Here is a 26,046-nt window from a genome sequence, read left to right as displayed (position 1 = left end):
CATCTAATGAAATAGCAAGCAAGAGCAATGTTCAATGACATATAAATGATAAACTGCTCAGCTCACTTTGAAATCATTAAATAAAATGTCATATCCTGGAGCCACAGATGATTGTTAGCTGTTCATCCTCTATTGCACACTGGAGACTTTAAGCTACCATGTAATTATGTTGTTTTGATTGGCAGAGTAAAAACTATTGTATGTATTTTTAGGTTTAAAATATCTTCTTATATCCCAATTTAATTTTGTGTTAAAAACGAAGGAAATACAGTTATTAAATGAAAACAATCTGTGTTCAAAACAGCGAGCTTGCAGGATGGCAAGCTTACAATAATGATTTCCATGCCTTCACTTGAGCTGTCAGGTTTAATTTAGCAGATTATGTCAGGGTTCTGTCAATCACATCTGAATTATTAAACAAAGAAAAAAGAAGCTCCAGCTGCACATGAGCTGACAACTTGCTCAGATGACATATTGTTTTGGTATGTACACATATATTACAGTATATGTTTATGTCTTAAGCCCTTTTCGGAAAGGGTTAGTTTTACAGAAAGAAATTTTGTTTTTATTCCCTTCTGAATCGGCCATGTCTGAGTTTTTCTCTCACGACCTCCGAAAAAATTCCAGTGCAATTTACCTACTGTTTTTGCCGATCTCAGAGGTCCTTTGAGAAATTTAATCCCATCCGAATGTGAATGCCTGTCTTTACCATCTTTTAAAAACGTGGTTCTTTTTGTGTTTTGACCAACGTGATCTGCCCTAAGGTCTAACTAACGCACATATTTTGTACTTTCTGCATGCCATTCATTCAGACATCAATGTTTTTCCATTCGGCGGAATAAATTTTTTTTATCAAGACGAGCCAAATCTCATACACTGTTAAGATTGACCACTGTAATTTCAATATCAGGTAAGAAATTCAACATTTGTTTTGAATTTGGGATTTGATTTACAGGGGGACCCCCGAGAATCGTGCTTCCTCTGTGTTTTTAATCCCTTTCCGAATCGTCCATGTCTGTGGTTTTCTCTCACCACCTCTAACATTATTTTTGAGTTTTGGCCAACGTGAACTGCCGTAAGGTTTTACCAACGCGTGTATAATGTACTTCCTTTGTCCTGTTCATTCAGACATAAATGTTTTTTCCATTCGGCGGAATAAAAAATAAATCAAGACAAGCCAAATGTTGTACACTGTTATGGTGCGTTTACACTAAAGGTCTTCTCGGGTCCAAAGAAATGTACTCCACCTGAAATGACCTGAATCACTTTATACCCGAACCCGACATGCATAAACAATTTTTTTTTAAAGAAAGATCCGACCCGAGACAAACCCAAGAAAATTAGACCCCAAAAAAGAATTTTTTGTACCCGACTGGACCTAAATGTAAATGGCACCGACGTGTGTGCAGTCTGCAGCCCCGCACGCAGCAGTCAGACAGAAAGACCACGCTGGTCTCGCAACCAATTTGGCGAGCTGCTTCATTTGTTTCACTTTGTTATCTGATGATAACACCAAGGTAACCGCTAAAATGTACATTTTAAATTGACTGACATTTCTGTCTCAGCGAAAATTAACCTCCTGCCAGCCACACAATGTCCCAAGTGCTCTTGTCAAACAGAGGACAGGTTTGAAAAGGACAAGAGTTTGGGTCTTTGGGTCCGTTCTAAAAAAAGGCATTCATTTTTAATTTACCAGAGACCCGATGCCACTATTATTATACCCGCCCGTGTCCGAGGCACACGTGAAACTTTTAGATCTAAACCCGTTCGGGTCCCGGGTCGGACCTCAGGTTTTCGGATCTAAGTGGACTCGTGAAGACCTCTAGTTCACACCAGACATGGAAGACGCGGCAAGCGCAAGTAACTTACATGTTAAGTCAATGGAAAGACACAAACAGGCATCCTGAAGCGCGGTTAGCGTGAAAGGCGCGGTAACCAATCAGTAGCTCTAGCAGTGACGTGATTACAGGAAGCGAGCGGATGCAGAAAAACAAAAAAAAAATGGAGTCGCTATACAAGACATTCGTACTTTTATAGGAATTAAAAGGATCTTGTTTGGAAGAAAGTGAGTGAGAAAATCGAACAATCTTGTAAGTTAACTCAATTTGAGCTATATAAGCCCCTCCCTTGATGCGAATTTACACGTGAATGTCTTGAATTACTAGAATTTCACGAATGAAGCAAGTAAACTCAAAATGTTCCAGCGTCCAACTACGTGCAAATAGCAAGTTTTTTCCGCCTCTTCCGCATCTGGTGTGAACGCACAGTTAAGACTGGCCAGTGTAATATCAGTATCAGGTAAGAAACTCAACCTTATTTTTGTCCAAAACGGTAATGTTAATTGATAAAGATAATACATTGTTATTAATCATGATTTCTTAATTTCTTTAGGTTATTTTATTATAAGCAGCCACTTATATAAACACATAGGCTACTTTAGTAGGATTTGTATAAGTTATTTTGATTAGTTACAATTAAATAAATAAAAAAAACATGTTTGAAATTTTGCTTTACATTTAAATTATTACAGACGCCAAAACGCACAAAACAGACACTCCCAATAGCCTGGAATAGCCTGTGAATTTTAGTCCCATCCGAATCAGTACATAAAAACACGGATATCGCGGAAGACACGTTGACACTCAAACGTCATTTGGATAACTTATCCCGTCCGAATAGTGCTTTAGTGTAGATCAGATTTAGTATGATATAGTGATCTCAAGCAACAAATGCTGCTTGCGCAGGCAGGCCTACACCTCAAACCATCCGATTTATACATCTGACATTGTATTTTATAATATTTTTGGCTTATTGCTGCAAGTAAACCACAGAGCTGACGGAGGAAGAATTGATAACCACAGTAAATGGTCCTGACAACACAATAAAAGGCAAGTCTGCAGATATCACAACATCACCAAACTAAAAATATAGAAAAGGAGTTAATATGTCACAAGTAAAATGATTAACACCAAAATGCAAGGGAAAATAAAAAATTCAGGCAGTCACAAATAAATGTATTAGTTTAAAGTCTGTACTTAAACTATGACTAAACAGATTGGTGAATATGAACCTCAATATTCCACTTAACATCAGAGGACCCCGCTCACAAGACACCAGCTGTATTTAAAGTCATAGCTGTACATCTGAAAAGGGTTTAAATGTTACTTTTCCTCTGTGAATTAAGACCAAGTCTGATTCACTTTAACTAGCTCTAAAGGATCTGGCAGAACTTCATATGGATCACAATTTGAAATGAAAGATTGGAGAAATGAATCAGAAGAATTTTGGGACTCAAACTGTGCCATCAGTGTGCTGGTTCTCTTCCCAAAAACCTTTTTTATGTGAGCTGGCTTTTTCATTCCTGACATACAGTACAGTATGTGAAAAACAAGACGAGACAGCGCCTGTCAGTGGAGAAAGATCAACAAGTTGCTCTAGTTTAAATTTACCTCAGTGTCAAGAGAGTGCTTTCAAAAGTAGGCATACACATCCTAATAAAATGCCTCATGGCACCACCACACAACAACAGCTGTGGATTTGTTTTGTGTTGACCTACAAGATACATTTTTACATTTTGACCAAAATAATTTACATAAGAAGAAAAGAATAATGTTTAATTATTATCAATATACAAATCAGTGGTGTGAAAAATACTTTGGGTTATACTTTCCAATAAAGTTTTAATAAACTAACAAAGAGCATTATAGTGTGTTATCATTTATTAATCTTTGTTATTACACATCACTCTAAAATGCTTGATTCTGATTGGCAAGTCGCAACATTTTAAGGTTATGTTATTTCGAGATAACAACCACCTGAAACTAATAACACAGTTTAATGTAACACATGTCTTTTAAAAAATATATATATAACATTATATTTACAAATGATTAAACCAAATAATGTGTTCGTAACATTTGAACGTCCAATGCTATCTAATGACAATTCCTACGTATTTTATGAGGTTGCTAATTCTTATTAATTGGTACCACCACATTCATAATTTTTTTATGATTTGTCTTGAACCCTGTTACCTTGGGGTTAGGGGTGGGGTTTTGTTATTGTTTTTATGATAATCGTAAGTTTTTGCATTAAACACTTTGTCCAAATTCATACAAATTAGCCAACTCGTAAATATGTATAAATGTCTTTCTTATCTTAAAACCATAAGTAAACGGGTTTTCCTCGTGGAAGGTCTGCATTCTTTAAAAATGAGCAAATAAAATATTTCAAATCAATATGTTGTTCCAAACAACTGTAAACTTCCATTCCGGCATGTAAGGCCCGCCTCACCCCTCATTCGATTGGACAATGTAAAGATGCGAATGATTTCGGGTGCTTTTCCGCTCTTAGCCCTCATTTAAAAACACGTGCTGCGGCAGGCAAAAAAACAAAGTGTTTGGTGTGCATAAACAGCGTGCATAACGTTCACTGCCTATAGAAAATCATTCAAAAAAGCAACATGATCTCACAAAGTTCCGTGGCATAGTCACTGAATTTTTTGCTAATTTTTCCGTGGCATTCTCACAGATCTCCGCATATTTCCGTGGCCCTGCCGCAGACTTTCTTTTTCGTGGCATTCTCACGGATTGGTTACTCAACTGCTTTTTCCTATTTTCAAACCATTGTCGCTTCGGTTTAGAGTTAGATTTGGTGTTTGCGTTAGTATGTCACTTTAAGAATTGGTTTCTACTATTTTTTTTTTATGTATTCTTTTATATTTTCTAAACTTTAATAAATTGTCGACTGTTGTTGGGGTTAGAGTTGTGTTTGGGTAGGGATGTCATTTTATGTAAATCTAACCCTTAACTGAAGCGACAATGGTAAGAAAATAGGACAAAACAGTTGTTTTACCAATTCGTGAAAATGCCACGAAAAAATGAGCAAAAAATTCCGTGACTATGCCACGGACATTCGTGAGAAAAAGGCGCCTGCAACTGCCATTAACACGTTTGGTGTGATCAGCCCCTAACACTGTACTGTAAAAGTATTGTTCATTATTAGTTCATGTTAGCTAATTCATTAACAAATGCAATTTCATTGTAAAGTGTGAAATTACCACGGAAAAATGAGCAAAAAATTTTGTGACTATGCCACGGACATGCGTGAGAAAAGGGCGCCTGCAACTGCCATTAACACGTTTGGTGTGATCAGCCCCTAACACTGTACTGTAAAAGTATTGTTCATTATTAGTTCATGTTAGCTATTCTTTAACAAATGCAATTTCATTGTAAAGTGTTACCATACTCTTTGCAAATTTCTTGTTAAACGTTGACTTTGTGATTAAGTGAGCTAAAAATCTATCATAACCTGCAGCATGATGGTGAGACTGTTTTTCATTGAACTGGAAATTGAATTAAGCTGAAATTATTCAGTTATGTTGTGAGTTAATTCCATTGTGTTTTGCAGTAATTGTGTTGTGTTGTAGGCTAATTCTGTTGTGCTGTCAACGTTCATTTGCTTCACAAATGCCACAGAGGCTGAACTTTCACACAGCCAACCGTTTTTATATTTTCAGATAGGGTATAAGAATATAAATTTTACTTCATCCCTAAGGTATATAATGCTAGAGTGACCTCTAAGATTGGCCATTCTCCTAGCGATTGAAACGTCCGTTTCACACCATCAGGTTTTCGTGGCCTGTGAACCGCATGCGGTCCATTTTGATCCGGCACATCTGAGCGGTCTCAAAGTCACTCCAGGAGCTACAAATCTGAAGGAACATCTTAACATTTAGTTGAACACTGCAGAATAGTAGCAAGTTTGTTTCTCTTTTATGTTGTGTTGAGAGGTTGATGGTTCAGAAAAGAAATCAGAACCGACAGGAAAAGAGACGTCTGTGGTTTCTCTACAAACTCGACATGATGACTGAATTATTTAAAATGTTTTGGTCATAAAAGTGCATTTGTTCTGTTTGCATTTTCACAAAGGATGTACACCTGCACTAATAAAAAATAATCTCATTGAATCACACATAAACCCCATTCACACAGACCTTTGGTCCCAGAAAATACCCGTTAAATTGCCAGACAAGCGTCTGCGTGAACACAAACTCGTCCCGTATATCTTCTGGGATCTTGCCGGAAAGAGGACCTAGTCAGATACATGGAAAAAGAAGCCGAAACAATGCCGTAATGGGCGTGTCGTAGTGAGGACGCATGTGTCATCACAACAAAAGTTATGGTTTAGCTCCTTAAAACGAGAGATAACATGCATATAAACATTCACCACGATTCCGGAAAAATCCAGGATGCAGTTTCCGTGTATTTTCCGGAATGTCTATGTGAAAAGGGCTCTCCTGAAGGGGAAAAAAACTTGTTTAGACCTGGTACTTTTTCAAATCTGTTTTTGTTGTACTTATGTTCTACCTAACCCATCACTTAATAAATAAATGAACCTGTAAAATAAATGAACCACTAAAAATATAACGTCAGCTCACTTTTGCTTATTCTGGTGAAAATCCATTAATTTATAAACAAATAGAGGCCACCTGACTGAAAATGTAAAGCAACCAACCATTGCTTGTTATCTCTGTGCATGCCATTTGCGGGCCAGTTTATTTGAAGTTTAGCAGTAAAAAAGTATCAGTCTGCAATGATGATTTCACAGATACACTTCTTCATGTTTACATGTTTCTAAGTGCTAAATACAAAACTTGCTCCAAGCCAACTTTGCCAATAATTCTACTACGCGAATGGCATACCACCAACCAATCAAATTGGAGCTAGCAATTCAAGTTCATCTATTCACACATTGGGGAAGGGCAATTTGGCATCTCCAGTTCACCTAACCTGCAATATTTTAGAATGTGGGAGGAAACCAGAGTACCCAAAGTAAACCCACAGTGACACAGGGAGAACATGCAAACTGCACACAGAAAGAATTCTTGAACCAGTGGGGATGGATCCTGTCAACATGATATGGTTTTTATTTCTAAAGTGCACAATGAAAGCAGAATGTTATCACTCAATTCATTGAGATATATAGTTGAATGAATATATATCCAGTGCCATCCAAAGAGATTCAGGCTTGGTGCCATGGCAGTTTACTATGTAAATCATTTAGGAGACCTGCTCTTTTCAACTTGTTATCAGCACTGCTCTAGAAGAACACAGAAATAGTCAACATCTAAACAGCAGCCCATGTGAGGCAGAACAAACAGTCCAATCACGGTGCTGGCGGGATGAAAAGAGGTTTTGATTGATGCATTGCCATAACATTGAGTAGCGCTAATTACTGCGGCGTCCATGAGAGAAAGCACGTGGCTCCACATCAGCCCCATCCAGAGGAGCACATTTTACAAACCCTTCAGACTCAAGCAGAACACAGCCGGACCCGATCAATAGATCATTAATAAGATTGGGTTAGTGGCAGAGATAGACGGGGGGAAAATGCCTTTAAAAAAGGTGCTTAGGTAAACAGTGTGATTAAGAGGTTGGTTAATCAGAAACCACCCACATGTCCTAATAGCTCTGCAGTAAAATGCACAATGAATCACCATGCACTCTGAGCCCATTCACCCATCTCATCTATTTTAGATTTACACGCCCCAAACCATACAAAAAATGGCTTGTTTCTCAACACTACCATCAAGGATGATGTCTTATTTCACATTTTTTTCTCTTCCTTGTCAGTCTTGTAAACCAATTACATTTAAAATACAAATCATTTACTCTCACAAACATATTGTTTCAATTCAGAACACATTTTACAAACCCGTTTATTCTAGTAAGTAATTGGCTCAAAAACTCTGGCCATCAATGAGTGCCCATCAGCAAAGATGCCAAAATTAAATAGTGTACTTGAGGGGGTCATGCACCACCCACACAACTGCCATTTCTTTTTAGACATCTTTGGATCAGATCTGGTCAGATGGTCCCCAGCCAGTTTCTGGCCAGAAAATGTGGACCAGACCTTATGCTGGTGGATAAAAGTCTGCCTCTTTGAGACTAGGTTGATGCAGAAGTCATGTTACCATACTTCCCTGAAACGGCCTTGTACCCTGGGGCGGGTTTTGGGTGGATGTGCGGGGTTGGCACCGGCTCAGTCTGGGGGTGGGTAGGGAAACGTTTGGCAGTCAGAAAGAGAGAGGGCACTTGCTCAGAGCACTGAGGTGAAACAGCCCACCTCCGCCAAGAGATACTTTACATGAGGGAGATACGGCAACATTGGAAAGTGTGAATCTGGAAGACATACACGCTAGTCCCTACGGACAAACAAAACAAGCTGTGAAAGAGATGAAGAGGAGACAGCGGGGTGGAAAAGGCAGGAAGACTCTCTTCTGTTCAGAGAGAACGTGTGGGCTTTGGAACTGATGGATACATATATGGCCGTTAGCAATTGTGCATGCTAATCACTCAGAACCGACATCGACCATACTCTGAGTGGGTCGGGAACTCTTACCTTCACCTTACAAGTAAAAAGCTATCTTGTTATACATTTACATTGTAAATGAATTCTAATTAAATTCTAATGATGTATATTTCATCTTCTAGAGAGAAAAAAATACTTTGTTATTTAGTGGCCCTTGTGTTGTTTCAAACTCAAGTCGCAATTAAATTGAAATTAAAAACTGTCATTTGTTTTGGAATATTGTGGTATTTTTTTTTTTTTACAAATGACTTATCTGTGAGCTTAATTCTTAAAAAAATGAATGTGCCCTCATAATATAGGGAAACCATACGTGTCATTTTCCCCAGACACATCCTAGCGGGATTTCAGGCATGTCCTCTGGAAGTCGCATTTGTCAACTGTCTACCTCATCGAGGTACTCACAAACATTATAAAATTGAGATTTATTTTTATTAAGACATACAATCAAATGTGGTTTTATTCTTCATTTGAAATGTAATGGTTGCTTTTCTGAAATACAACATGAAATGTTAAAGCTCAATGACGTATGTGGTCGACCAATGCAGCCTCATGAGGAGGCACCCGAAATCTTGGCCATGACGTGTCCGGGGGAAAATGGCACGTATAGTCACCCTATCATAATCTTTAATCAAAATCTCCTTCCCTCCTTAAAGGCGGAGTGCACAATGTTTGAAAGCCAATGTTGATATTTGAAATCACCTAAACAAACACGCCCCTACCCCAATAGAATCTAGACCTTCTTTTGATAGACCCGCCCCACACATACGCAACCCAGGCAACAATGTTGGTTAGAAGACACGCCCCTTACTGCTGATTGGCTACAAGTGTGTTTTGGTAGTCGGCCCGACTTCCTTTTTCAAAGTGTTTTTCAGAAATTGTGCACTCCGCCTTTAAAATGATCTTTCTTTACTTCTGGTCATATGGTATGGGAGGTGGGAAGGGTCCGGGAAAAGATTGCAGCGATTAACAAATAGAAATACGACCCAACTTCAAACAATCCAGTCAGATCTCGATGGATGAATTCAAGTCCCACCCTATCTTTTTCATTTCAGAAGCAATTTCACTCAGATATACATCACCTTGGGAAAGATAAGACAATCAATACTTATATTTTTATCTTACACAAATCTCTAAAATGAATAATATCTTTGTGTCCTCACAGACCAAAGTTCAGCCATTATTCACTGTATATTAAGCTCTGGATGAAAGTATCTGTTAGAAATGACTTAACACACATAGCTTCTGCGAATATTATGTTAATCTATTGCATCCTTCATATCTCTAAAGAGTCTTTAGATTTATCCGACTTATAAAAAGACAAATACAGCTATACCACTTCTTTCCGAAAACATCCGAACAGCTTTGACAATTTTTATTACCTGAACAAGGTGCATTGATGGACATGCTCTTGCTCTTACTCTGGTTGATGTGTGGGCGCTATTCCAGGAGAAGTGCCCATACAAGGACTTCCACCCTTTATTACTGCATAAAAGGCCATACTCAAAATAAAACTTTCCAAAAGTTTTTTTAACCTGGACGGAGTGTATTCAGCACATCGCAGTGTATTAATCATACGTCAAACTTGTTCTTTGAAACTTTGCCCATGTTTAGCATGGGAAACCAACTCTTTACCACCGTTCATAATAATAAGAGTTCATTAACTAGCATTAGATATCAAATTAATACATGTTAAGCTATTGTATAGGACAACTGGAACATATTGGCTGCTTTGTCATTCTGAGAACTTGATAAATGTACGTGCTGTGAAAAACACAGAAGTGGGTAAATGAATAAAGATATTTTCACTTAGGGGTAAACTCTTGCTTTCACACGGGAGAAAACACGAAGATGATGTGTATGTTCCAAAAATCCGCACATGCTCTCAACAACAGCGGAGAGGTAAAGAAATAGAGCGAGAAAGAACGTAAGATACCAAGGGAATAAACATCGACTTCCTTTGAACGTCTTCCTTCTTTGTATTTCCCTCAGCTGGAGGAGTCTAGGGACCTGAGCTGGATCATTCTGGACCTGCTGATTCACTCAGCAAATCTTTTATATGGGCTTTAAGCGACCCAAATTAGTCGGCACCTGTAAATGGCCCTCAGAAACGGGTCAACCGAGCTGCACTCAACACAATCTCAATGCCATGTTTTATTCATCAGATGTGAATGTGGTTGGGTGGGGTCTGAAGCTTACGGACAGTATATGGATGCTGCTTGCTCTAACCAATACCTGGCAACCAAATACATAAACATGCACAGAAATGATCTGATATGTCACTAAACAGAGGAGAAACAAGAAAACAGATTAAGCTAAGAAACAGAACAACATAGCATTAAATGGAAACATGGCACCAGTGAAACATTGAGCTCTCAGCACCTGACCGGACTCTGGCACTGCTAACCAACACTGTAGATAGACAGATCAATGATTTCTACAGTAATCCAACTCATTACAAGACATTTTTAGTTATTTTTAAGAAAACAAAAGTTCTCCACATTGGGGCTTTACAGGTCCAGTTTGACCAATAAAAGATTTGTCTCTTTACCTTTTGGCTTTAGGTATGATATACATACTGCAGTTTTTTATTAATCAAATGTAACATTTATGATAGGGTTACAATTTAAGTAAAGCCCCTCTGTGACTTGCTCGCACTTCCCCAAAACCAGAAAGCCAAAAGTATACTAGGGACGTCCGCTTATGCGGGCTGTCCACATGACATAATTTTTGTCATCATGAGGGTCCACGGTCGTCCGCGTGCAGCCCAAAATTTGAGACTGCGCGTACAGTGCGCGTTCAACAGCGCATGCACATGAAAATATTTAGACAGGACACTCCACTACAAAAAATTATACAAAGGAAATATACAGCGTTTTCACACACACTATCATTTTTCTTCTTTAATTTTTAGTTCTTCCAAGAACAGAAAGCTGTGGGGCATGTTTGTTACCATAATGTTTGATTCCTGTTCTTTGTTGTCTTGTTGTTTGTTCTAAACTGTGTTTGCAATGGTGGATTGGCTACTTTTCTTCACCTATCCTAATGTTTTTATGTACTGTTAATGTCGCCAAATCAGTGCTGCCCTGATGGCCTGGTAGAGTAATAATTTGAATAAGAAATCATTTGTATTGTGTATATTGTCAAACTCGGCCATCCGCGTTTAACCGCGGGGAGTATACTTGGAAAGCTGGCGGACGCGGAAAAAAGGTATACCCCAGCCTTTAAACAGCTTCCAGCCTGGAAGACCAAGTTTATCAACAAAAAAGCCAAAAACGGCCAAATTAAAAGTAATCCATGTGACTTGTGCACTTTATTTTAAATTCTCTATGTCCATAGATTAGTGTGAGAAACAGACTGAATTTAAAGAGCACATATTATGCCCTTTTAACAAGATGTAATGCAAGTTTCAGGTGTGCCTAGAATGAATCTGTGAAGTTTGAACTCAAAATACCCAATAGATCAGTTGTTATAGCATGTTCAGAATGCCCCTATGTGTGTGTACCTTTAAATGTGAATGAGCTACAGCTCCCTACTCTTTTACCAACAGACAGTGAGCGCTTTTGGTTAAAAATATATCTGATTTCTGTGAATAGGTCTACTGTCAAGTATATTTAGCCATATTAGCGCTACAATGTGCTAACAACAAACACATTTAGAAAAGCTTTTGGGTAAAATTAACCAATCAGTCAGTGGCTGTGGTCTGGGCTTTGTTAGTGTGACATCACATTAACAAGCGAACCAAAACAGCATGTCCAATAAAAAAGAAAGAGTGGGTGGATTTTTTACATTGTAAGGTGGTTGTGTTCACAGACTGCCAACACACATGTATGTCTAAATTCTTGTAAAAGTGGATTTTGATTATGTGCCTTTTAATAAAGACTTAATTTAGGAAATCTCGCTGAGCTGCAGAAGTAGTCAGTGGTCCTTAGACTGTAAAGAGCAACGTGAAGATTCCCATTTTAAAGAATTGCAGCAAACATATATATATATATATATATATATATATATATATATATATATATATATATATATATATATATATATATATATATATATATATATATATATATATATATATATATATATATATAGTATATATATAAATTAAGTGTAAATGCATTATGCATTTATCTTGTGTGTTTATGGGATGGTTTCCCGGACAGGGATTAGACTAGTCCTAGACTAAAATAAATGTAAGAGCTGTCCAAGCTGAAAACAACTTGGACTGACACATCTTAAAATACATCAGTGCCCTTTGTTAAATGTTTGTTAAAACTAGTTATATTTCCTAATTAAACTAAGGCCTAGTCCTCGTTTAAGACAATCCCTGTCTGGAAAACCACCCATATAAATATTTGGCCTTGTCATACTTACATAATTTCTATAAATGTCTTCCTTTGGGTTTCTATTTTATGACATTAAGTAGCATAATTTCGTCAATACAGCACTTAAAGCACTTTAAGTTTGAATTGAATAAGAGAATTAAGAGAGAGGCAGAATATAGATCAGTCTCTTAAAATAGATTTACTAATGAACACAATGAGCTTACACAGTGGAAAATGTCCCACTATAGTTCACCTTTAATTCAGTAATAGCTTCTCATATGAGGACTTGGCTGGATGCTGGGTTCAGTTCGGAGTGCTAAAGTGCATCCCTGCATTTAGAGCCTCAAACACATGGACATTTATGAGTCTTATTAATTATTCAACCTTTAGTATTGTTACCATTGATTATTACACATATAAATCACACATCAATATACTAAACCTCATCCAAATATACAAAAAAATGTATAAAAAAACTTTCTTAAAAGTAAACATTTTTTGTCTTGTTCAATCTAAACAAAATAAGAAATTAACTTGAATTTAGAGCAAAATTACTAAAAAAAAGATAATAAAGAAAATACATCCTGAAATAAGTGTGTTTCTTGCTCCACTGGCAAATAATTTCTTCTTGTAACAACATTCAGAGAGCTTTGTGTTTAAACAAGATTATGCTTTCTGTTTTAAGCAGAATGCAATTACAAAAAACACTACAGGAAAAGGAAAAAGACTTTACTCTATAAACAAAACGCTTATTATCTAACACAATTTTGCTTTTAGAGTAAATTCATCTTGTTTTTAAAATGCTTATATGTTTACAGTGGAAAACAAAAATACAAAAAAGTTTGTATGGCTCTAAGCAGAGAGATAACGTTTGCAGATTCATGAAATTCTCAGGTGTGCATTCAACCAATCCTGTAAACACGTGTTTACATCACAGAGGAACAAAAGCGTCTGTGTCCACCAACCTTTAGCTGATCGCATTTCTGGATCTGACAACTACAATCACCTGTAGTTTTGCTTACAAACACCAGCTCCCAAATCGCTTAATAACCCAACCACCTCATAAATCCACCATTATACACCAACCACACGCACACAAGCCTGCACCAGCACTTTAAAAGCCCAGCTGTAGGAGCGGAGACATTCGGAGGGTCTCTCACACACGCACAGCTGAAACAAAAGCATGGTAGGATACTATAGACTTACGGTCTTATGGATTTCAGCAGGATTCGCGTGTATGGATAGAGTAGAGAAAGCACACTCCACGCGCTGGACTGTCATACATTCACACTGACAGAAAGAGAGAGAGAGAGAAAGAGAGAGAGAGAGAAAGAGAGAGAGTTGCTGTTGTTCTCTCTAAGACACACACACACACACAAACACAGCTGCGAGGCGGAGACACACACATACACACACACTTGTACATTAAACTCTTGGGAGTTGAGCTCAGCGCACACACACTGTAAATCCCGACTGCAGCAGTGGTTCTGATAAAGCCAGGTTCTGGAAACGGGTTCGGGATGACAGCCAGAGGGGAAGTTGTGTGGTAGCGTATGATAAGAAGCCTCAGCTGTGACAGACAAAAGGACATAATGCGAGACTAATTGATCAGTTGTTTTGTCCACACTTTATTTGTTCCTCGAAATATCACGTGTGCACAGAGGGATACGAATCGATACGGTGTGCCGATATATATCGAAGCGGTTAACCGGCGAAAACTCCCCAGAGTCATGCATTATCATACAATTGATCTATTTCGTTCCCATTGCGAACATGTTAAGGAGTTGTGGCACCTTACCGAATTTTGAATTTTAATGTGAACCTTAATGAGTCCAGGTATGAAATGATCATTCAGACTTTGCCATACAGAGAGGTTTGAGAGACAGAAAGAATAAAAGCAAGGTTTATCTTCATTGTCTTCAGGCTGTTCTTGAACTGTGAAACGCAATAAGCCCAAGCCGGCAGTTTGGAGACAATCAGACACTCAGTCGATACCATGGGCACAGGCAGGCGACCAGACAGCCCTGAGGGTGCAGTCTCTGCTAAATGCACACCAACACACAATCTTGCGCTGCCATCCCATCCCCCTTTTGCCTACTGGCTCTCTTGGGGACACATACTCTTCTCCAGCGCAAGATAAGTCGTCCAGAAAGGTCATTAAGGGTCAGCATGCAGCAGAAATCATTTGGCACTCCGAAATGGGTCAGTAGGAGACACTGGCATGTTTCGTTGCCTCAGGCCCCGAATGAGATGATGGTACATAAACAAGTTTGAAACATTAATGCATTCCACAGGTCTGCAAAACAACCACCGATTCTCACATTTCCAGACATGTAGATGCGAGTAAACTCTAAAAAGCACACATACATGCTCGAAACATACTTTACCGTAGTATGTAAATGTAAGACTGCTGTAAACATCGATCGATTTGTTCTTCAAAACCACTTGTCCTCTTCAGGGTCACAGGAGGGCTGGAGCCGATCCCAGCATCTTGAGCCACATGCAGGGTCACCCTGGATAGATGGCCAGTCACATATGCTGTTCCACAGTCAGTTTCTCTAATAGACAATTTTTTGTTTAATAAAATGAAAAAAAAAAGATGCTTTCAAAAATTTAAATGTCCCTTCCTGCAGTGCCACCAAACATCAACAAAGTTGCTTAGTTGCATAGAGTATGTCTTTATCTCTCTCACACACACACACTGCCTTAAATTCTTTACATTGTAACCTTGTATGTAGAATTTAAATGGTTCATTAAACCACATTGTGGACACAGACATGTTTCCACTGGACGCATAAATCTCACCAACATTCGACCAATTGTACCAGCAATGTCAGGCTTTAGTTGATGTTGCAGTCTGCTTTCAAAAGTAACCTTACAACACTGATTTCTACATGTGACGTGTTGACATGATGCATTGTGGGCCATATCAGTTGACCTTTACCAACATACAACATCTGTTCAACACCTTCACAACTAATACTGTAGTACAAGATGCATAACAACAGATGAATCCTGAACCAGGGGAGTCCAATCCAGCTCCTGGAGGACCAGGAGTTTTTCTCCAACTCTAATCAGACACACCACCTGCAAATGTCAAGTAATCCTGACTGTGATTATCTGCTTCAGATGTGTTTGATTAGGGTTAGACAAGGACAACGACCATCCAGGAGGACAGGACTGGACAGCCAACACTATCAGAAATGAACAGTGAACATTGGTTAATGTAGTGTTCTGTCGATGTATAACTAGGTTTCTAGCTTAATATGCAGGGACAACTAGCAATTAAATAGTAAAAAGTAATTAGTGATTTCCTTACTTAGGTATCCATCCAACGATGCATATAATACTTATGCAAAAAATTGGATATCCCATAACACTTTTGCGAATAAGCAGCATTTCCATCCAGGCAGTTGAAGACAACAAAATTGTCACTTTCTTAATTGAGTGTATATTTTTATGCATATTTTTAGAAATAACGCACATCTTTACTGGGATTTTCACGGTACATAACACACTACACATTTACCACATGTACTGTACTGTACATTATACAGAGCACACAGAGTGTATTTCAATCCATTCTTCTTACACAGAAGTTGAATGTTTAATTAACGGTTGCCTCAAGGCTTTATTAACGCAGTATGTATAAAGTGTGTGTGAATGAGGGCACTTGGGTGGTAGAGTGTAATGGTTAAAGATCTGTACTGTTAAAGCAAGAATATCAGATTCATTCTCAGTCATGGGTGACCTAATACTAAAACTTAAAGGTGTAGAATGTAAAACTGTATTAATCTAGGCAAAGATGAACAATAAGAGTTCTGTACATGGTAATAACATATCGTAAGTCTCAAACATGATTGTTCCCTCCTTCTTATGTAAACCTTGTGCATGAAAAAGACAGCTAGAAAACAGGCCAATCTAAACATTACACCTACTGTGACGATACAGTCGTGCCCTTACGAAAATGAACCATAGGTTTACTACAGTTCCAGCCTGATCTCACGAATGTCTGTGGGATAGTCACAGAATTTTTTGTTAATTTTTCTGTAGCATTCTCACGGATCTCCGTGTTTTTCCGTGGCCCTGCTACGGACTGTCTTTTTCCGTGCCATTCTCACGTATTGGTTACTCAACTGTTTTGTCCTATTTTCAAACCATTTTCGCTTCGGTTTAGGGTTAGATTTACATGAAAAGACATGCCTACTCAAACCCAACTCTAACCCCAACGCCAGGTGACAATTGTTTAAGTTTAGAAAATTTTAAGAATACATCAGAAAAAAATAGTATAAACCAATAGTTAAAGTTTTGACTTCTAAGTTAGCGCAATATGCTAGTTCACGCTAGCGTTTACCCTGCTGAAAAAACCAGCATCAAACCAGCATGGGAATTCTGCTGGTCTATGCTGGTTTAGCTGGTGGTCACCAGCATACCAGCACCAAAACACAACATATGCTGGTATGACCAGCATGGGATGCTGGTGCTAATGCTGGTTTAGCTGGTGCTAATGCTGGTTTGGTGCTGGTTTAGCTGGTGCTAATGCTGGTTTGATGCTGGTTTAGCTGGTGTTCACTAGAAAAGCAGGGTAGGCTGCTAAATTTTACTATTGATGTTACAGTTACATTTTGAAGGTCCATACTGAAAAAAAACACAAACTTGCCATTCAGAAACGTCCATTAACAATCTTCAAACAATTGATTATTCCTTAAAATCTGTGTCTTCGTCTGATACAGGCTCAAACATAAGGTCTGTTTACACACACAGAGCTACTGAAATGAGAAACGGCCAATCAGAGAACAGCTCCACATTATTGACCCTTTTAAATAAGAAAGGAATTACTGACGACGGACCATTGAATTATTAGAAAATAATGCACACCCATTACCCCCGCGGTGCATTATCTTTAAATAATTCAAAGGACCAGAGTCAACTATTCCTTTTATACCACGGTTATCACAAACATTGCTCTTGTGCCTATTTTAAGACATTTAAAAGGTTAAGTATGCGGTTAACAGAAAAATAATCAACACCCATTGAACATATCTCAGCCAATCAGAATAAAGCATTCAACAGCCCTGTGGTATAAGGTCAAAATAAACCATTACATTCTGGATATGTCTGGATAATTTTTTTACTTAATAAAGCCACATACCTTCTAATTAGATATCAAAGAGCAATATAACATAGTGTATCAATGCATTCTTTGACACCTTTAAATCCTCAGTCCATCACTGAAGAAAATGACACCTTCGTTAAGATTTTATTGCATTGTAACATTATTTTCAAAGCTTTTAAGGACATCAAACCCCAGTATTACAGTAATGATAATGAGCTTTTTGCACATCACTGTAATGAGTATTTGCGTGGAAATGTGGTAATAATGTCGTATGCAATAACGATATAATGCAAAAATGGCAATGGTTTTAACAATAAGCCTAGTTTTATATGCAGAATATATTTATTTATTTCTACATTTCTATATTTTTATTTTTACTTTAGTGGCAACAATACACTTTGCTACTAAAGCTTTATTAAAGTTACATACATCCACAGCAAAGTATCATTTTAAACCTTGTAATATTTAGTCCAGAATTGTTTGAAAAAGAGTTCACATTCAGACACCACTGATATTACATTTGCAGCATAGAACTTATGCATTAATTCTAATCTGGAATTCTATAATAGATAGTACGCAATTTGGGATTCAGGAAACGGCTTTCTGTGAGACAGGATGGCTACTCTGTGTATGGTAAAGCATATATGATACAGAATAATGGCACAGAATCTATCATCTGTCAGAGACTGATGGGGTAGACACACAGGGATGGACCATCACTCATTCTGACGCCCCTCCTGAACCCATATTGCATATCAGTCATTTTGAGAATGAACATTCTGCTCATATAGTTTCAGGAATTCACTTCATCATAAAGCATATGCTTGGAATGCATTTAGGAAGACGAATATCCTTAGAATTGCTGCAGGCTTTATATTCACTGATTGTGTTTCGTACTCGTACTTTGCTGCTGTTTATGGCATATAAAAGCAAAACCGTTTGCTTGTTTTCTTCTGCTGTCTGCAAAACAACAAAAACAAGAATATAAAAAAAAATTCCGGTGTAGAAGAAAAACCAGAAGCTTAGCTTTCTGTCATCTAGATATATCACGGGAGTTTATGCATGTTTTTTTTTTGTTTGAACGCTTCCAATTGTATTCATATCCCCTCATGAATATGTAAATGAGCAAGGTCAAATAGACATCAGTGAATCTCCTCCCCCTTTTGTTACCCTACACGGCACAGGGAGGGGCACTTCCTGCTAATACAGCCATCAAACAGGCGACTGTGTGTGTGCGCGCTACTAAATCATTTCTCTTCTGACAGACACAGTATTTAGCATATGTGATGAATCCATTTTGGCACTCTGGCTGTGTTTTGTGCTTGGCTGGCATAAAAAGAAAAGAACTGAAAATAAGCCGAAAACAATGGATTCTATGACATTTAAAATCCATGCATAATCTCTTTGTCTTTATCAGCATATATACACACACTAAAATCTTCATAGTAAAATCTGAGAGCTAACACTCGATGGGTCTGTTTTAAAATCTTATGAGTTCACTGTGCGCTGAATACATAGCCCGCTTCCTTCTGAGACAGTATATAATAACTGTATTAAAATGCTTTGCCTATGTATGACATACATCTAGGGCTCCCCACAAGTGCACAGGAGGGTTCTGAATTCGCAAGTTGCTAAGCTAATGTCTTAATGTTCAAATAACAACAAGAAACATACACTGAAAAAATGGATTCATTCAATTTACTCAATTTTTTAAGGTAAGTGGTTGCAATTAATTTATTTAAGCTACATTTAAACAAAAGTTTTTTGTTTTGTTTTGCCTTTTTAATTTTTTTTAAATATAGCTTAAATAAATTGATTGCAACCACTTACCTTAAAAAATTGAGTAAATTGAATGAATAGGGTTAGGGTTTTATTATTTTTTTCTGTGTACTATAAATGAACCAAACTATTAAAAGCCATACTTTTAAGTATTTAATGAATTATAAATGCTTAACATTAGCTGCTTCTCATTACAAAGGTTGCATCCTTTTGGAGGTTGCATTTGTCACACGTTTGTCACAAAGGGTTGTGATTTTAAAGTAATGTTACATTTTAGAGTAATAAATAAAACTGCAGTGATTTCATCTCAAAATGTTTTTCATGAAATAAACCAACCAACCAATGACTTCTGCAGCCTTCATCCCACTTTGTCCACCATCTTGAATTTTCATCAAGCTCTTTACAATGCATTTTGAGACACATTATCGCATTTAGCAGACACTTTCATCCAGAGGAACTTACTATATGAGGTATACATTTTAAGTGTTTGTGTTCACATGGGATAAAACCCATGACCTTTAGTACTGCTAACAGCCACAAGAACACTGTACACATATCCTGCATGTGACCCGTGCTGGTTAATTGAGTCGGAATAAGCAAATTAAAAAAAATTGTTCTATATATTTTGACATTCTCTTTTAAAACTAAAATTCAAAATGATTTATGATTTGTTGGAATCTGAAAAAAATAACTGAGCTACACGTGTTTGAAGTTGATAGAGTCAATTTTGATAAAAATCCGGTTAAAGATTTTTTTAAGGGTTAAAAACCAAATTACAGCATCCATACCTTAAAATCACTGGTAAAACTAATAGATTTAACACACACAAAGTCAAAAACAATATCTACAGGAAAAAATATATGTTGAACTTTTTTTCCTTTCTTTTATTGTTTAATGAACAAACAATAACCCCTAACATTCAGAGATGGGAAAAGTAAACACATCCTTTTCCTAAGTAGAAGTACAGATACTCGTGTTTAAAAATACTCTGGTAAAAGTTAAAGTACTGACTACACTTTTTACTTAAGTAACGTTAAAGAAGTATTTTCCCTCACCAGTGTTGGGTGTAACTAGTTACAAAGTAACTAGTTACTGTAATAATATTACTTTTTTCAGTAACTAGTAGTGTAAGGCATTACCCGTCTGAAAATGGTAATATTATTACAGTTTTCCCGAGCTAGTTACTTGAGTTACATTCGCCAGTAGCACCTTCATCACACAAGGCACAAAACACAGAGAACAAAAGGGAAGGGGAGGAGGGTGTGAATGGAACAGTGATTGGTCTAAGTTTGGCACGAGGTATCATTTACCATCACCGATTGGTCGACACCCGGCAGCCAGCAGCACAGAGCGGCAGCGGCACACTCAAAGACAGATCGGGAAAATGGAAGCGTCAACAACGGCAAGCTCTTTTTCAGAGGAAGGTTCCTAGCAACAGAAAGCTACTTTCGACGGGTGGAGATTCAGTCATATTTTATTATGTTCAACGGAAGGAAAATAACTTGACGGTGAAGTGCACACTCTTTAATGTTTCTCCGAACGCTGTGCCCTGCGTCCGGTAGCGGGTAAGGAAGCCAGCATTTTCTTGGCCGTGGCTTGCCCAAATAAACATTCTTGTCCAGAAAAAAAATGTAACTAGTAATATAACTAGTAATATAACTTGTTACTTTCTCCAGGGAGTAATAAAGTAAAGTAAGGCATTACTATTTTTGAGAGTAATATGTAATACGTAATATATTACTTTTTTGAGTAACTAGCCCCAACACTGTCCCTCACATATAAAAGTAGCCATGAATACTACCTGTTTTAGTGTCACGCTGGTAATTGGACCATACAAAAGATTTAAGCTTACTACTCTGAACTGTTACGTTTAACTCATTCCCCACCAGCTTTTTTTGTAAGTTACCTGCTAGCATTTTTTATTATTTTCACAAAAGTTTCACAAAATGCCTTCCAGGAAAATTTTCTTCTTTAAATGTATAAACATACAAATATATCAAATGAAAGAACAGACCCTCTGCTTTTAAACAAACAAACAAAACGGGAAAACTTTTATCCTATCTATTTTTTTCTCCTATAAACTCTTAAAAAGGGGTATTTTTCCTCAAAAATACGACATTTTTAGCAAAAAGCTGAAATAATTGCATCAAATGTTTTTTCTTAATTGACGACATAACTCGTCAATGACAGGGAAAGAGTTAAAATGGAGGTGATTATTCCTAATCTCTTGTCTGTGACCAAAAGCACTTCTCATAATAATGCATTTCAAGATCTTCTAAACAAAACGTTACATATGTTAAGACAACTTTGACTTCCTTACCAATTTATTTTAATTCCCTTACACTCATGAAATTGTTTCATACTGAACAGATTTCTACAAAATAATTAGTTCACACATAGACATGGTTTTCTAGCATTAACTAGCAAAATTAAGAAGTCACTTAGGACACTTTTTTTCATGAAGTTTTGACATTTTGGTCTATTTTGTTCATACTCCATGTCTTATTTTAGTCTAATGAAAACAAAATACACAGTTAAATGGTGTTTGTTTTAAGCCTATTACCCTTCATCTGTTTGAATATGTAAAAGATTTCTTCTAAATTAACCAAAACATGCTAATCTTATATTTAAACATAACATTTCATGAGAAAAGTGAAATATCTGTGGTGAAATGGCTTAGTTATTTTGTTTATTTTATTCAACTGCTGTGCTTTGTCAGATGTATGTATATGCGCATTTTAATTTGTTAAAGGAATAGTCTACTCATTTTCAATATTAAAATATGTTATTACCTTAACTAAGAACTGTTGAATCATCCCTCTGTCATCTGTGTGTGTGCACGTAAGCGCTGGAGCGCGCTGCTATGCTACGATAGCATTTAGCTTAGCCCCATTCATTCAATGGTACCATTTAGAGATAAAGTTAGAAGTGACCAAACACATCAACGTTTTTCCTATTTAAAGAGCACCTATTATGGGATACACGTTTTTAAACATCCTTTTGTGTGTAAGTGTGCATTAGTACATGCTAACGATATTCAAAAAGCACATACCTCAAAGAAAACGATGACGCGAGTTATCGTCTCTAACGTTCGAGGACTACAAAAAACACTCGGATTGTAGGCAACAGTTTACTTCCTGGGATTAGTGACGTAGATAAGACCAACATTATCATAGTTCAGCCCTCTCTGCTTTGCTTGGGTACGCCCTCAAAGACGAGGGTGGGGAGCGCCAGTCAGAAGAGAGCTAAAATGGCGGAGGTTGTGAGTCCCTGCTTGACTCTGTTTGCAAACTCTTGTTTCATTGTTTAAGCGATTAAATCTCTCGAGTAGACGCTGTCTCTTTAGATGCGAGGGCAAAATAGCACTTTATGGACTTCCACAGAGGACATCATGTTTAATACGGTTCCGGAAAAATCCAGTCAGAAGTTGTTCACGGAGTTTTCACAATAACTGCTTCTCATGAACCGAAGCTGGATTTGCGCGACGTCTCCTCTTGAAAGTTGGATTAACGTTACTGTGCACTTCTGGATCACAGACTGTAAGTAAGTTATTCATGTTTATTATTTGCCTTTTACTGTACATTACGTAACCGGTAACCGGAGATTAACATAATGTGCGTGTAGAGCTAAGCTTGCAAGCTAATTGTTTTGTGTTGTAATGCTGTATTTCATAAACAACGTACCATATTTACACACGTGTATGTTGAATTATGCAGGCTTTCGTTTTTTTTATCGATGTTGGTTTAGACATGTTTACAAACTTGCTAAGTTGCTAAGATAAATACAAATACAAATGCCAGCTAAACTGTTACCAGTAAAATTTGTTCTCATGATCAAACTCAAGAAACTCTAAGTACAGATGATTTGTTTAAAGTTATATGTATTTTACTGTTGTATTTACTTGAAGCTTTCTTAGATTTTGAAACGAAGTAAACACGTAATGTGTGTTGCTAATGTTGGGCCATGTAATATGTAATACATTTACGTTTTAATGAATAGTCTAACGATTTATAGTCGTTGTACTCTATTGTTATAATATTTCTTTTTGACTGAATACATGTTTGTTTTATTTGTCTATATCCTAGATTCGCAGCTGGACACATCCTTCTACACTGTATGCAAACATGCAACATCATTACACACAGTACAAGGAGTCAGACTGGCATATGAGGAGCAAAGGTGTTTAACACATATTATGTATTTACCTAGTGAAACCACTACCAGTCTTAAATGTATAACTGATGATGACAAATTTTTTTTTCTCTGCATAATAATAGGAACCCAGGCAGTAGCATCGTTTCACAATGTTTCCATCATCATCATCAGTGGATGCCTTTGCCGTCCGTAGCCTGAGATTTCAGATTTGCAGCAAAAAATTTTTGATTTTCTCATTTATTGGAATGCTGTGCAGGTATTTAAGTATTTTAGTAACTGTGTTAAATAAAGTAGTATTTACTTTTACAATAAATTAATTGCTTGTTTATATTTTACAGGTATTTGTACCTTGCAGCCATCCATTACAATGTCACCAAGCCGTAACAAAAGCAGGAGAGGGAAAGTACAAGGCTATGTTCCCAAAACACACAAGTGACATACCGTAAGCAGTAATGTTTTATTTCAAATACATTCATAATTAAAAACTTAATGTATGAAGCAGGGAAATAAATGATCAAAACAAAAGATTTATTGACTGCAATATTTCTACAGTTATGTGGAGGATGTGATCAGGCTTGTGTTTGATGAGGTATTTGAAGATAAGCTGAAGGAAACCCCGATTCCAATGGACCTGGCATCACAGTTTGAGAGACCTTCAAAGGAGGACGTGATTGCATGCCATCTTCAGTGCAGGGGTCGTCGAAAGCCAAAATTGTGACCGATCTGATCAGGAAGCTCCAAGCGTATCTGGAGAACAACACACGACAGGATGATAACCTTATAGTGTCGTCTTAAATAGCACCAGCTGACAAAGCTTTGATATGCCATTTATCTGAATAGATAGCTGTAAGAAATGAATTGAACAATTTTTTGAAACAAGAGCACAATATGGTTACTAAAGTATGTTTATTTGTATATTGTTTAACATTTAAATATATATTTGTAATTAATAAAAAAAACTTTTGACTGACTATTATATTTTCTTTAAAGTTGCATCTTTTGTTCTTTTGGGTACTTTGTTACTATAATGATACTTAAGTGTTATTGGTTTAAAAATGTAATAAAAATTACTCTAGTCCTGCACCTCAAAGGCTTATAGTCGGTACAATAAATGTTCTGTGTGTAGGGATTTAGACAATTTGTGCAAAACCTGGATGATGAATCACGCAGGTAAGAGGCCCTGGAACCTGTTGCATTCTCCTTAAAACCTAATAAGTAAAAACATAGCACTTTTAAGTACGCAGTCTTTCATAAAAAAGTTTACCATAGTGAAATAATGTAGAACATTCATTTCAATTAATACTTTCTTTGTGCTACATTTGGTGTTTCCATATAGTTTGCACAGTAATATAGTATGTAAGCAGTCTTTTATAATACAGTTTACTATAGTAAAATAATGTTAATAAGTGAAATAGTTTTATAATCATTTCAACAAATACTTTCTATGTGCTACATTTGGTGTGTCTATACAGGTTGCACAATAATATAGTATGTAAGCGGTCTTTTATAATAAAGTTTACTATAGTAAAATAATGTTAATAAGTGAAATAGTTTTATAATCATTTCAAATAAAACCTTCTATGTGCTACATTTGGTGTTTCCATATAGTTATGTAGTACGTTATAATTACCTTTTGGATGTCTTTGCAACACATTTTCGTCTTCGTTTAGCATTCTGGCAGAGCTAAGGACACCTAAAAAAGTTAAATCCAATCGCGTTCATTGACGGAGATCGTTTATATCGTAACGGCCGTCTGAACTCTCTGGATCGAGCTTGAAGTGGTAAGGCAGTACAGACACCATCGTTTATAGAGAAATATAGCGCTTGTTTACGTTGCCTGTGACTCTCAGTCAGAACCGGAAAATCCACGCGTAGTCAGGGGCGTAACCTTTCAAACACACGCCGAACCCAGTTGACCAATAACAGTTGAGTAGTCATCTGACCAATCCGAATACACTAGACATTTTGGGAGGCGGAGACAGGAACTAAACCGAGCGTTTTCCAGACATGCAGAAATCGGTGAGGTATGTAAGCAATTTATAAGACTCACAGTGCATTAGTTCAACTTTTAATAACATGTATGTACTATGGGATATTACAATTACGTGCTAACGTGCTAATTTATTAGCATAATTGGTGCTCTTTAAGACGAGTAGTTATACGAGCAAGTTTGGTGGTACAAAATAAAACATAGTGCTTTTCTAAGCGGATTTAAAAGAAGAACTATATTGTATGGCGTAATAGCACTTTTGGGAGTACTTCAACTCGCCTGAAAAATCCGCTCCCCTTCTCACTCTC

General features: G+C 37.1%; 3 long non-coding RNA genes across 3 annotated transcripts in view; 1 reads left to right on the top strand and 2 right to left on the bottom strand.

Annotated features, from left to right (window-relative positions):
* LOC135746433 (uncharacterized) overlaps positions 1-13,997 on the bottom strand; it is a 93,660-nt gene extending 79,663 nt beyond the window's left edge. The window contains exon 1 of the long non-coding RNA XR_010531551.1: positions 13,905-13,997. This is a non-coding gene — a long non-coding RNA (uncharacterized lncRNA). The remainder of the gene's footprint in view (positions 1-13,904) is intronic.
* A 9,277-nt stretch (positions 13,998-23,274) lies between these two features.
* Positions 23,275-24,441, top strand: LOC135746444 (uncharacterized). Its single transcript, XR_010531568.2, has 4 exons — positions 23,275-23,772; positions 23,871-24,004; positions 24,087-24,190; positions 24,301-24,441. It is a non-coding gene; the product is annotated as an uncharacterized lncRNA (long non-coding RNA).
* On the bottom strand, positions 24,364-25,800 carry LOC135746445 (uncharacterized). Its single transcript, XR_010531569.2, has 3 exons — positions 25,379-25,800; positions 24,820-24,956; positions 24,364-24,495 (listed from the first exon to the last, which is right to left on the bottom strand). It is a non-coding gene; the product is annotated as an uncharacterized lncRNA (long non-coding RNA).
* Between the last annotated feature and the right edge of the window lie 246 nt (positions 25,801-26,046).

This window comes from Paramisgurnus dabryanus, chromosome 9, assembly GCF_030506205.2.
Source record: "Paramisgurnus dabryanus chromosome 9, PD_genome_1.1, whole genome shotgun sequence".
In the NCBI taxonomy this organism is placed as follows: domain Eukaryota; kingdom Metazoa; phylum Chordata; class Actinopteri; order Cypriniformes; family Cobitidae; genus Paramisgurnus; species Paramisgurnus dabryanus.
The sequence above is the reverse complement of the archived record's forward strand: the minus strand, read 5'-3'. Positions and strand labels throughout refer to the sequence as shown.